The sequence below is a fragment of the Chelon labrosus genome, assembly GCF_963514085.1.
Source record: "Chelon labrosus genome assembly, chromosome: 13".
In the NCBI taxonomy this organism is placed as follows: Eukaryota; Metazoa; Chordata; class Actinopteri; order Mugiliformes; family Mugilidae; genus Chelon; species Chelon labrosus.
Window position 1 is genome coordinate 11043585 of NC_140346.1, and position 12344 is coordinate 11055928.

Below are 12344 nucleotides of genomic sequence, written 5' to 3' on the forward strand. Positions count from 1 at the left end.
TCCAAATTAAGGATTTAGCTGACAAAGAAATGCATCAATAGTCACAGAGAGGCAAACTAGACAGTCATTTCCATTCAAAGAAGTGTACTCTAACGCAGCAAAATGAAGTGAATATTTAACTTAAACTCTTTAACTGCATCAAATATAATTTGGCCATAGTGGTATGATGAATTAAACACAATAAAACATGAACTGGAGAAAATCTGTACACTCACACACACAGTCAGGTTTCAACAGTCCAAAATCAAAAGAGCAGCAGAGGAAATGACAACAATGCAGGAGAACATTAATCGCCCAGCCAAAAGAGTGGGGCAGCCTGGTTTTCATACGTCACTAATGGGTCACAGAAGTACAGAAAACAAGTGTGTGAGAGAGAGAGATTAAAGTGATAATGGTTTCACATGGTTTCACAAGACTTTCTGTCTTTTTAATGGACAACTCACTTGTCCAGTGTGTTAACGCTGCTGATTTACATGCAGTATATGCCAGTCAGCATAGCAGGCATAGTTTCCCATTCAACGGCAATGAGTAGGTAATTAAAAGGAGTGAATGAATAATGTTTAGCAGTACGAGTTGTCAACAATTTGTACTGGGCAATCTAATCACCTTCATCAACAGACATTTTTATTTTCTTCTGCTGGAATGTGGCTTTCATATTTCATGTACTTTTCAACTCTATACTTCTTTTTCACATATATATTTCTCACATTGTACCTCCTCATCTGCCAATTCAGTCTTCTTTCATAGGACTCCTCCCTCTACCGTCTCTTTCTCTCCAGGTCCATGGCCACACCTGCCTGTATCTATTCTGTACTATCAAAACCCTCATGGACAGACTTAGTTAAAGGTTAACAGAGTGGTAGTGAGTGAGAGAGGAAGCCTTCATAGTGTTAACCAAGGACGCTTGTCGCCACATTTAAAGCAATGGAAAACACGTGCACATGGATTTCCTTGCCCCTCGGTTACACTGCCCATTCAGACTTTGGTTGCCCTGCAGAAGCATTTATTTTGCAATAAATTTGTCAATTTTGTCCTCAGTAAGCAGACTTTAAATTGTTGTGAAACTAGACAGTGGTGTAACAACAAATGAGTTGCTCATCGATATAAAACACAAGTCAAATGAAGGGCTGTGAATCAGTGAATTAAATAGCAAAATACTAGTACTTATGGATTTGAATCAGGCGTTGGTGACACATATCTAGAATGAGAAGTATAGGGCCTGTGATAACAGCTCTATAGTGAAATGGCACACATTTGGGCTGGTTTGGGATGTGAGTGGGCCTAAATATTTTAATATATATATACATAAAACAATGCTGTTGTGCATGTATGGGGAAAAGACAATCATTAATAAATAAATCTATACAGAAAACATCAAAACTAATGTGAAAATTGTCTTTTTAACATCCTAAATTCTAATATGCCAGAGTTCGCCTTTCACAGTGTGAACACATCTGACATGAACGAGAGACATGCAGAAAGCTAAGAATAGCACAACTAGAGCTTATCTCCGCTTGAAAGGGGTTGAATAACGTGGGGGCAAAGGAGAGGAATTTATTTGGAAAAGGCTTCCGCGTGTTTGAATCTGCTCGGCCGGGAGCTACCTTAAAAGTTCCAAAGCGGTCCAGAGTTCATGAACCCGTTTTTGAACAAGCACTGAGATTTGCGGTCTGTGTTGTGTAGCAGCAAACACAGAGGCAAGTGGGTGTGTCTCAACATAGTATGACTAGGAAATCACAGGCACGTATGGACTGGACATCAATGCAGGAGATGGATCACATATATCCACACGGAGAAGGTACTGTGAATGCAGACTCCTCATGAAAGTTATGTCAGGTCTGAGTCCAATTCAATAACTGGAAAAGGACCAAATATCTACCTCACGAAAAAGGGATCTCAGACATGTGTGGGATGCGGGGCTGCAATGCAGTGACTCACGTTAAGTGAGTCATTATTCAAATGAACATCCACTATTTACCATGGATTATTGTTGTAACTAAGACAACATGAAGCACTTGTGTGAAAACTAAACAGCCGTGCCCTAATGTCCCAAGAAAATATCCCAAATGTTACAACAGGATTTCACAAGCTCACTGGAGAGAACAGACCACTAAAAAGGACTCAAACACCCACGGAGCGGGCCCAGCAGTACGCAATGAAGAAGTGCACCAGCTGGTGAGATACGGATTAGCAGTTATTGTCAGGTTAATCTGAGAGAAGGTGTGCAGGAGAGGTGTGTGTATAACAGAACGGGATTAGGAAGAGTCTTAGTCAGCACTGTGGCAAGTAAGCATGAATGAGCAGTCCTGTCCTCAGCTAACGTGAACACTGTTGAACTAGAGTGAGGGATCTAGTCGGTCTGTGACTAAGACAGTCTTTGGCAATTTTGGCTCCGTGGCCTCCAGATTCACAAGATCCTAAACTGATCAAGTATCTGTGGGATGCACTGGAGCAAGCCTGATCCACAGAGGCCCCTCCCCTCAACCCACAGGACCCAAAGGCCCCCACTAACAGCATTCTGTTGCCAGACACCACAGGACACCCTCAGAAGGCCCATGTCCATTCTTTGATGCGTCATTACTGTTTTAGAGGCAAAAGGGAGACCTACACAATACTAGGAAGGTGGTCATAATGTTATGCCTGATCGGTGCCCATGCCTACATGAACTGTGATAGCAAAATGAAAATCAAAAGACTATACCCTCTTCTACTGCGTCTACTGTAACCTCTCAAATTTGAGTCATCTGAGGACTTCTCATCTCTCGCAGTCACATTGCTTGTACAAAAATGGCAACGAAGCTGGCGTGGATTTTTGACTCATTTCCAGGGTGGTTTCCAGTCCCGCGGCAGTCAAGGCTGTAATACTGAGGAGAGGCAGGACGCAGTCACTCATAACGTTTATTCCCAGCAGGGCGGGGCTCACCGTACCACAGCTCAGCAAAGCTGCGAGATGTGGGGAAAGAACTGCAGGGGGGAGGCTGAAGCACCACCACCACGCTAAAACTAACCAGACACAGGCACGCTGTACTCACAGACGTCCTCCAACACTGTGAGTCATCCACATGCAAATATCACATCATCTGACTCATTATTTCATTCTACTACGGGGCTACTACAGAAATTCCAAGACACACACAAAAAAAAAAGACATTTTTTCCCCAACTGGTATCGTAACAGTCAATCGTACCATTTCGACTGTCCTCAGGTGTTTGAACTGACACTTCAAATCCTTTAAGGTACATGAGAACAACTTACAGATCTTGGGCTGCCATTCATTTGGCAAAGATTAATAAACCATACCTTGACTGACAGCAAAATTAACTGTGGTGCCTGAACTTCAAGTGACCTCCTCCTTTTAACATTCACCATTCAGTCAAGCATAAATTCCTATTTCAAATGCCACTTCAACTCTTCCACTATTTCAATCATTTTAAATGTTTCGACACAAAAAATTGTATCTACAGGCGCATCTCTAACATTCGCATCATCCTACGTGCTAAAGATAGAAGACCTCTCATCACATGTCTCTGTCTCCAGTGCTCTGTCTCTTAGAGGCTAAATCAATAGTCATTCCTCTTCGGTGTCTCCAGCACATTCCCATTTCAATGTCTGACTCAATTTCCCTTACACACACACACAGAGTTTCGGCCATCATCTGAACAGCCTCCCACACATACCACCAGCGTTACTAGGTCGTTTTATTCGCTCAATTTAATTATCACTTGAACTGATCTTTGATTCATCCTTTTACCCGTTTCATTCCTCAGTTTTCCCAGTAGTGAAGTGGTACGGGAGCGTTGGTTCCATTCATCATCCGTTTTCAGGCGCCGTTCAGGCTCAGATATTTGCCTGTAATGGTCACCAGGCAAATGATGGATGATCGTCATAACCACGGCTGAAGGGAAAATGTGTAATACATACAACAAACCGCCGAAAAACTGAGAGAAATATGTGTTGTCATTCAAACCTTCACACAATAAAGGCAATACTATAGATGTACTGTCACAAGCACTACCTAGAAAAAGAGGAAACACTCTCCTGCTTATAATTAACATTTTTATCACTGGTCTTTACAATGCTACAGAAAAACGATAATGGTTGAATATAGAGATCAGCTTTAAGCAGCCTTACACATACCATCTTACTTGGCTCAAACCTTCAATGTCTTTAAAAAGAAGTACAAAGGCCATGAATACACTTTACAACCTTATCAGCACTGTTCCTAGCCTAGTCTAAGGAAATGTCTGCTCATAATGTTATCAAAGCAAAACGTCCAAAGCCCTGGCCGTATCTTAAAGCTTGGGTTTACCCTCATGTCACAGATGCCAGGTTTTAAATGAAGCATATCCACCTTCATGTGTAGGACAAAGAACAGATGTACACATCATGACCAAACATGGAGTTGCCCTAGTTAGTTGCTCATTGTATACTATATTAAGCCTTTTCTCTTGTTCCTTCCTGTTCCATGAAAAGGTGATACAATTAAATAGCTCAGCAATTATAACCACTATGTTTTAATGATACACATGGAGCTACAGTGGAGTGGAGAGGAGACAGGTTTAGTAAAAACAAAATATGCAGGCAAAAAGTTACAGAAGCCTGGCTCCGTCTGAGAGTCACCTAACCATACAGTCAGGACTGGACACCAGACTCAAAGAAAGTACCCTGTCGTGCAAAGAAATGTGCTCATCTGAATAAATAAACCATCTGAATAAACCAAAAAGATTGTGGGCAGCACAGTGTACATGTAAATTAGCATTTCCCCTGGTGACTCACAGCGTGCGCTGGGGCGCTATCAGACAAATAACGGGAAATGGTTCACAAAAATCAAGCCAAGCACGCAATGAAAAAGTCATAATGCAAAGGATAAATATCCACCCTGTTATCCTGTGAAGAATATTACAGATTTCTGGGGTAGATTTGTTTTTTTGTTCTGATACTGGGACATAAGGTTGATACCAGGACTCTGGGAAATCACTGCTCCCAGTCACTGACACATCAGTGGGAGCGAGTTAGCAATTATTTCCACAGTATGTTAGTAATTATAGTTTTAGACTATAATCTAGTCTCTAGCTAGCCAAGCAGCCTCTACACATTCACTAATATTTTGGACTGGTGATACAGGTTGTGTAAACTAACAATTAAACCAACCAAATCCAAAACTCTGGCAGCCCAGGCACCTAGGAGGAGTCGTTTGTGGAGCGACAAAGTCATGGTCGCACATCTGCTTCATCGCCGACAAACCTCGCCAATGTTTTGCCCATTTCTGTCATTTGTGTGAAGTGTAAACTCCCTTCAGCGCGATGACAGCATCTTTAACACCAGTGCCTTTTGCTGACGTTCACAAGTCTGACAAAACTGGTTCAGGTTACAAGGTCAATAAAGTGGAAATAAACCCCCATTCAGCGTTTCCCATAGAACAGTTCAGGAGCAGGATTGTGTATAAGTACACACACGTGTGCGTGACTGTCTTTCCTATTGCAAACGTGATGTTTGAGATCTGGCCAAAAGCCAGTCGGCCGGTCAGGTGTGTCCGATGGGTTCCGCCCAGGATCCACCTGACATGGAACTAAAAGACCAGGAAAACCTTCATCTGTCAAGAGCAAGTCCTACACCCACCGAAATAAAGTTCACAAAGTACAGCACAGGAATCCCCAAGGGTTTGTTTACATTTAAGTCATTTCACAGTGCAACGTACTTTACTCGTTGGTCTGAAAGAACAGAAATCTGCCATGAAGGAATCTCCTAACTACCACAATAATCTGGAGCAAAGTAAGACTGACATTTGATCTGATAAACAGTCAAACAACAAGCCAGGACCAGTAGACTTTCCATCTCTTGTGAAATGTTTTACGTTCTACAAGTAAAATGAGAATGTGGGAAAAAAAAACAGGGCCAAGTCCTTATGCTTTATCTAACTTTATCTCAGTCGTCTAAAATAAACACATTTCTCCACCCCTTGCATCGAGTGTGTGCTTACATAAGCACACTGACCCAACGGGAAATGCCCAGCCTTGTAAAAGCAGGCGCACATTTAGGGTAAATGCTCGTTCTAACCCCGAGCTACCCAACACCACTCCGACCACAGCTCTATCGCAGCCATGAACCAGAAATATCACAGAGCCCAGCCCATCATGATAAAAAAAAAGGAAGCCTGAAGCATGGAACTAAGAAAAAGAAATAAAAAAAAACACCTTTAAGCATCTGCATCACATCAGTCTGACGGAAACAGCAGCTAAATGAATCTCATCAGGGAGCGTACAAAAGGGGAAACTGCTTTGGAAAAATGTATTGACAGCAGTGCATCGATGCGTGTTTTGTGCCAGGCTGGGTAGTGGTGCAGAGTGGATGCAATCTGAATATTCTCCAATGTGCATTTTCTCTGATGAGATACACAAGTTCCTAAAATAGACGAATGAGCGTTGCAGGTCAATACAACACAGCCGCCGGTGGTATCCCATGCAGCCCTGCTACACAGCCAATCTAATAACAGGCTCTCATAGGAGCTTACAGTATATCAAACGTACAGTGACAGTCATTTCAGAGGCAGCTGCGGGCGGCCAGAGAACAGTGGGAGGTTCTGCCCTCCAGGTGACCTTGAAGCAACAGGTCAGCTGCTCTAAGTAGCTTGACCCCTGAGGACTATCACGCCCATGCAGGCTCACTTCTCCACACTTCTCTCTTCTAGTTTCAGTCGACACGTGCATCAGTCTACAACAAAGCACAAAGTTACTTTGCTTTGTCTTACCTGGCTGTCGGTAAATCATTATCAGTACGAAGGTCAAAAGAAATACGAGCCCTAACTAGATAATTCCCTCAAGGAGTAAAAATCAAAGAAAGACACTGTAAATGCTGCACGCGAAGGCCTTTATGAGAAAATAATACCAACTTATCAGATGTGGTTTCTCGTCCTTTAGAAGGTTCTGGCCTTAACCACTTGTATGCCAGCTGCTTTCGTTGTGTTTTCCTTGTTTACAAACCACACACACATTGACAGGTGGATTAGCTTGTTGACGAAGCCTTCGTCAGCTGCACAGATACTTTCTCAGCCAGAGCCAGACAGCTGAGGTCTTGCCAACTCCTGGCAACTTCCCACAGGGTCATTTAAAGTTCTGGTATGAATGGGATCAAGTCAGTTTAGTCTACTCTTTTTAATTTGAAACATCCGATTTACATGCCTTTTAGACCGTCTGAACAATCTTGAATTAACAGTCTTTGTGTTGGGCGTTGACATCCCTACGTTGGAGATAGTTATGCGCAATTTATTTAGAGCACCAAACTTCTGCTTACACTAACAGCCTACATTTGCTCCACTGCCTACTGACGAACACACAGCACCTTTGCACTCAGGTGTCACACAGGCTGTTTAGTTACCTGTCCTAATCTGTGTCTGTCTGGTGTCTATAAAAAGACAACCCCAACCTGAAGGATTTGATGTTTTGGGCTGCAGGCCAAATCAGTACCAGCAATTAGCCACTTCACAGGCGATACGAGTAACCCCTTAAGGACAGAACGTTACACCAAACTCCATTCAAAAATTCACCTAAAATCGACTTTCTTCTTCTTTTGCGTACTGCGCAACAATAAAGCAAGCAAAAACACTTTGAGAAATCATAATTGGCGTTAAATGTTTAAGCCGGCGCACATATAATTTACAAATAGTGAACATTTAAATGCGATTTAAAACTTAACGTCTTAAGCTAGGTTAGCCCACGATGCCCTCTGGTGCGCTGCAATTCAACACTTTCAGCGGTAGGAGTCTGGAGTAGCGGTATAGCAGTTGTGTGCCAACGCTAAATATACTTTAACATTACACAAAAACTATTATTTTGAAATACGCAGAATTGGACACCGTTTCACTCTGTGGTGTCACAAGTCGTAACGTGCGTTTTGTCGGTTTAACAGGTAACCAACGGGCGTCGTCGCGTTAAAACGCTCATTTTTTGAACAGCGTTTGGCGTGAGGTTTCCCCCCCCCCCCTCCATATGGCTTCCAACCCACTCAAGCGTGTTTCTCTGTCACGAATCACAAAGCAAGTAGCTGTCAAGATGCCACAGCTGTAACTTATACAACAGTCCTGTCATTGACACGCAGCCAAACCAAAGTTACCGTTAGCAACAGTTCAGTTTAAGTATGAAAGAATGCGCCGTGGGGGGGGGGGGGACAAAAGTCAGATTAAGATAACTGACTCGAAACATACCTGAAAACAGCCGAGGTCTATAAACGGTGCTCTTCTCTCACCGAGTCGTCCGGACAGACCGCTGGGTAGATTTTAGCCCAGTCCCTCCGCTGTGAGAGTGTGTGACTGCTCTCTGTCAGTAGGTAACGTACTTTGCGAGTCGGGTGCCGGGTTCCTCCTGTCCCTCCCACCACTCCCACTCCCAGCGCTCCCACCGCGGGCTCTGAATCTGCTAACAGCCCTGGCTTCTCCCCCGTCAGCCAGCAGCCTCAGGTACATTCACCGGTCGTATTAATACCAGTTCTAATAGGTTTAATATGAAACAGAAAGTGTCACTCAGTTGTGGTAATTCCCCCCTCTCTTTCCTTTTCTTTCATTGAAGGACAGCGCAGCCCTGTAACACCAGGAAGTTCACTAACAACCCATCCCACATCTCCTACCCTGAGTGACATGAGTTTATTTTAGCCCGGCACCGTGTCGTCATTGTTTTCTTTGAAGTCACTCCAAAAGAGGCAGACGTGTTGTCTGTTTGATATAGGTAGCCTACTCACCCTTCATACTTTTAACTTCACCCGTAATAATAAAACCAAAGAGATATGATGAATCAACGTGTGCCACGCATCTAATCGCCTACTCTCTACACATCACTGAAGCCAGACTTTATAAGAAAATGTAGGCAGGTGTGGTAAACACCTCTCTGAGCACAAGTTAAAGTCAACGCCACAGTTAGAAACTGAATCGTCGACATTTTTAAGGCAAACATTCAACACATCTGTTATAGCGGAGTGATACATACACAAATATAAACCAAGCAATAATTAAATGTGTAGATTTTTGAATGGAGTCTGGCGCTGCCCAGTATCACTCAACCGCTGCATAAAAACTACAGTGGCGTGACTTGTCCAACTTTAGCGTGCGGCTGATTTCGGTTTCAAAGAGCTCTTGTCCCCTCTACCGTCAACAAAGGCGCTACTGCATCTTCACATCATCACTGCAGAGCTCCTCCAGCAGGACACCCTCGTGTCTGCTCCCCTCGTGTCAAGCCAGCTATGTTTTAAAATGTGAAGGTCAGGAAGCAGATTGAAATAATGATCTGAAAACTGTTCAACAGCTTTATTTGCCATTTATGGAAAATAAACACATACAAGAACCGTGTTCTCTGCGTTTAACCCATCCAATTATTACAATGGGAGGAGTGGGCAGCCATGCAAGGTGCCAGTGGAGCAGTTGTTTTGTTTTATTAAAATAAGGGTTAGGGGGTCTAGCTTGCTCCAGGTATCTCCGCCATGGATGTAAGAGGGATCGAACAAGTTTGACCACAATCCCGAAGCTGCTTCTCTCACCACTAGGTCACAGCTCCACCTCCAGTAAATGCTCAGATCAACAATTTGTAAACCCCCTAGAATTTACAGTGACAGGCACAGATTATAAATTAGGCTCACCCTTCTATATATACATATATATTGTTCTCGCCCAATGACAGCTGGGATAGGCTCCAGCCCCACCGCACACTTCACAGGACAAGTGGTTACAGAAGATGAATGAATGAATGAATGAATGAATATATATTTTGTAAATCAAATTAATAGTTCTATTTCCATTTCTTATTTGCTCATAATGATTTAATAATTGTATACAGTGTTTGGATTCAAATATATATAGAGCCTGGAAACACCAGAATAAGTCCTGAGATACCCATCATGTTTGTGTTTTTTAAAGAATGCCCCAACATTTCCCACATGCTAAAGTCATGACCTCAGTGGAAGTATTCATATGTTTGGGGGTCCCTACTGGGACAGTATAAATAGCATGCCAGCACCACTACCGGTCTCTACGGTCCGGTCTCTGTATCAAGTCAGATATTGCTGCAGTTATGCAACATGCGCTGCACTCATGTGAAGGTGACCTCAACTCGCTGGACAGCTGGGTGTCGATGCCAGAGCTGGACTGTAATATAGCTGCACTGCCAGAGGGGGGAGTGATCAATTCGGCCTCCGACAGCCCCCTCTGCGTGCGTACGCACTGACACACACTCAGGTTGTATCCTGTTGACAAGGCAGCGTGAGATAGGCAGAGTGTACTGGGTGGAAAGGCCAGTCGTGACACTGACTCCCCACCTCCAAGCCCACTCCACCCTACTTCTCCGGAGCCGAAATTAGCAAACTCTGCCGGGTCTTGAAATAAATACACTTCCGAGAAATGTATTTACTAAATTAGCCTAAATCTTGAAGTTGCAAAATTTGCCAAATGAAACAAGTTACTGGGCTGGTAACCCTAACCCACACCTTTTACATCCATCCAGAGAGGCGAGGTGATTTGACCTTGGAGGAATGTGGGAAGGGGAACAAATGATCTGTGTACAGGAATGTCTTTGTCGTTTCCTCCCGTCCAGGCTACAGTACATTCCACACCTCCCCAGTCATCACTAACCAGCGCACAGCAGACTGCATTAACCACGCCACATTCCTTTTACTATCATTTCAAATCCGGTGTCAGCCCGTACTTTAACTGCACCACATGGGAGGATTGCTCTTAAAAGGATTACTCCCTTCATTCCTTAGATACTGTACATATAAAGATACTAGACATTAGCTGCCTGTATTGCAACCATCTAACATCAGCTCTGCATCACAGTATGCAACACGTGTCAAGATGTCAGAAAAGAAAAAAAAGGAAAAAATCTGTTTTTAGGGCAAGAACTTTCTGCTGTGGTTGCCAGAATGATTCTTTAACAAGTACAGTAAAAATGTTAACAACTTTTCTATACAATTTTACAGTTAAAAACGGTTATAACTCACATATATAATGTGTAAATTCTAAATTACTTTTGACCAAAATTTGCAGAAACTTTACTTTTAATGAGGCTTTTACAGATAAACAATGTTGTACGTTTTTCAGTGAAACAAATAGGATTCAGTGTATAAAAAGCATGTAAATCTTCCCGAAATAATTTGCTTAATAGCAATATTGTCATGGTAATTCAGCATTATATTGTTGTAAATTTTACTGGAGGTCCTTTAAAGTTGCATACATCTGTAAGTATGTCTCTGTTGATTCCTGCATGAAAACATAAATAAGGTAGCACTGCAGAAACTACAGGACCAGGCCACAGGATCAGAGTATTTACTAATTCAAAAATGTATGTAATCCCAAATCTAAAGGCAGATAAAAAATGTAGTCATCCAAAGTCCCCAGTATGGGATATAAAGTCCCTATAAAACAACATTATACAACTGTGTTCACAGTCTAAACAGAACCCTTTACTCCAGGGGTGTCAGGGGCCACACAGCCCAATTTGATCTCAAGAAGGTCAGACCAGCAACACAATAGCATTATAACCAATAAATTACGACAACTCCGAATGTTTCGCTTTGTTTTAGTGCAAAGAAGAACAAGTATGTTATGAAATAAAAATAGATAAAAATGGCATTTTATGAACTGAAAATCTTTAAGAAAAAAAGTGCAATTTCACCACATTGCTGCTAGCTGCTGTTTTATTCGCAACTTACTAAAACAGTGAGACCTCTAGAGGGAGAATTAGGAAGAGCAATTACTTTTATTGAAAAGTTCCAGGTAATGTCTTATGTAGTTCCTGCGGTCCAGATTTGACCCTCTGGTGGGCCGGTTTTAGCCCACGAGCCCATGTTTTATGCGCCTGCTTTGCACAGACTGAAGTGTGCAAAATTTATACAAAAAAAGGCACCTTTAATTTTTTTTAAATAATTTATTTTGCACAGTTTTTTTCTGTGTTTCTTTCCACCTTAAGTTAATGATTAACAGTGTTTCTCAGAATTATTAATGTGACCTTTTACATGTTACTTTTACATGTTCCTGGGTGTGCGGATAACGGACTGTTTGACTTGGTCCCTCAGCTCTGCATCACTTGTAAGCATTTACAGTTTTTGTGCTGGATGAAGAGAGCACACCTTTGCCCTCCCATCCTCAACCACTTTCTACAAAAGCACATACAGGGCATATTGTCCAAATGCATGATGTGTCTGGTTTGGTAGCTGCAGTGCCTCAGTCTGTGGTGAGCGTGGAGAGGAAAAGATCGGCTCATCGCTTCCTCCAGGACATTGCAATAAAACGCTGTCCAGAGTCAACCACAATAAATAAAAAAGTCTAAAGTCCAAGTCCTGACCACGCCTATAACTTAAACCAGCAAT

The 12344-nt window shown here is 42.6% G+C and overlaps 1 protein-coding gene across 3 annotated transcripts in view; it reads right to left on the reverse strand.

The window, feature by feature from the left end:
* Nucleotides 1-12344, reverse strand: part of LOC311498203 (unconventional myosin-Ic-like) — a 58657-nt gene that overhangs the window by 44681 nt on the left and 1632 nt on the right. Inside the window, exon 1 of one of the 3 annotated variants that reach the window (XM_084558687.1) lies at nucleotides 8200-8681. The exons of the other annotated variants lie outside the window; for them this stretch is intronic. The gene's annotated coding sequence lies outside the window, so the exon portion shown is untranslated. Of the gene's footprint in view, nucleotides 1-8199; nucleotides 8682-12344 lie in introns of those variants that run through there. 3 annotated transcript variants of the gene reach the window in all.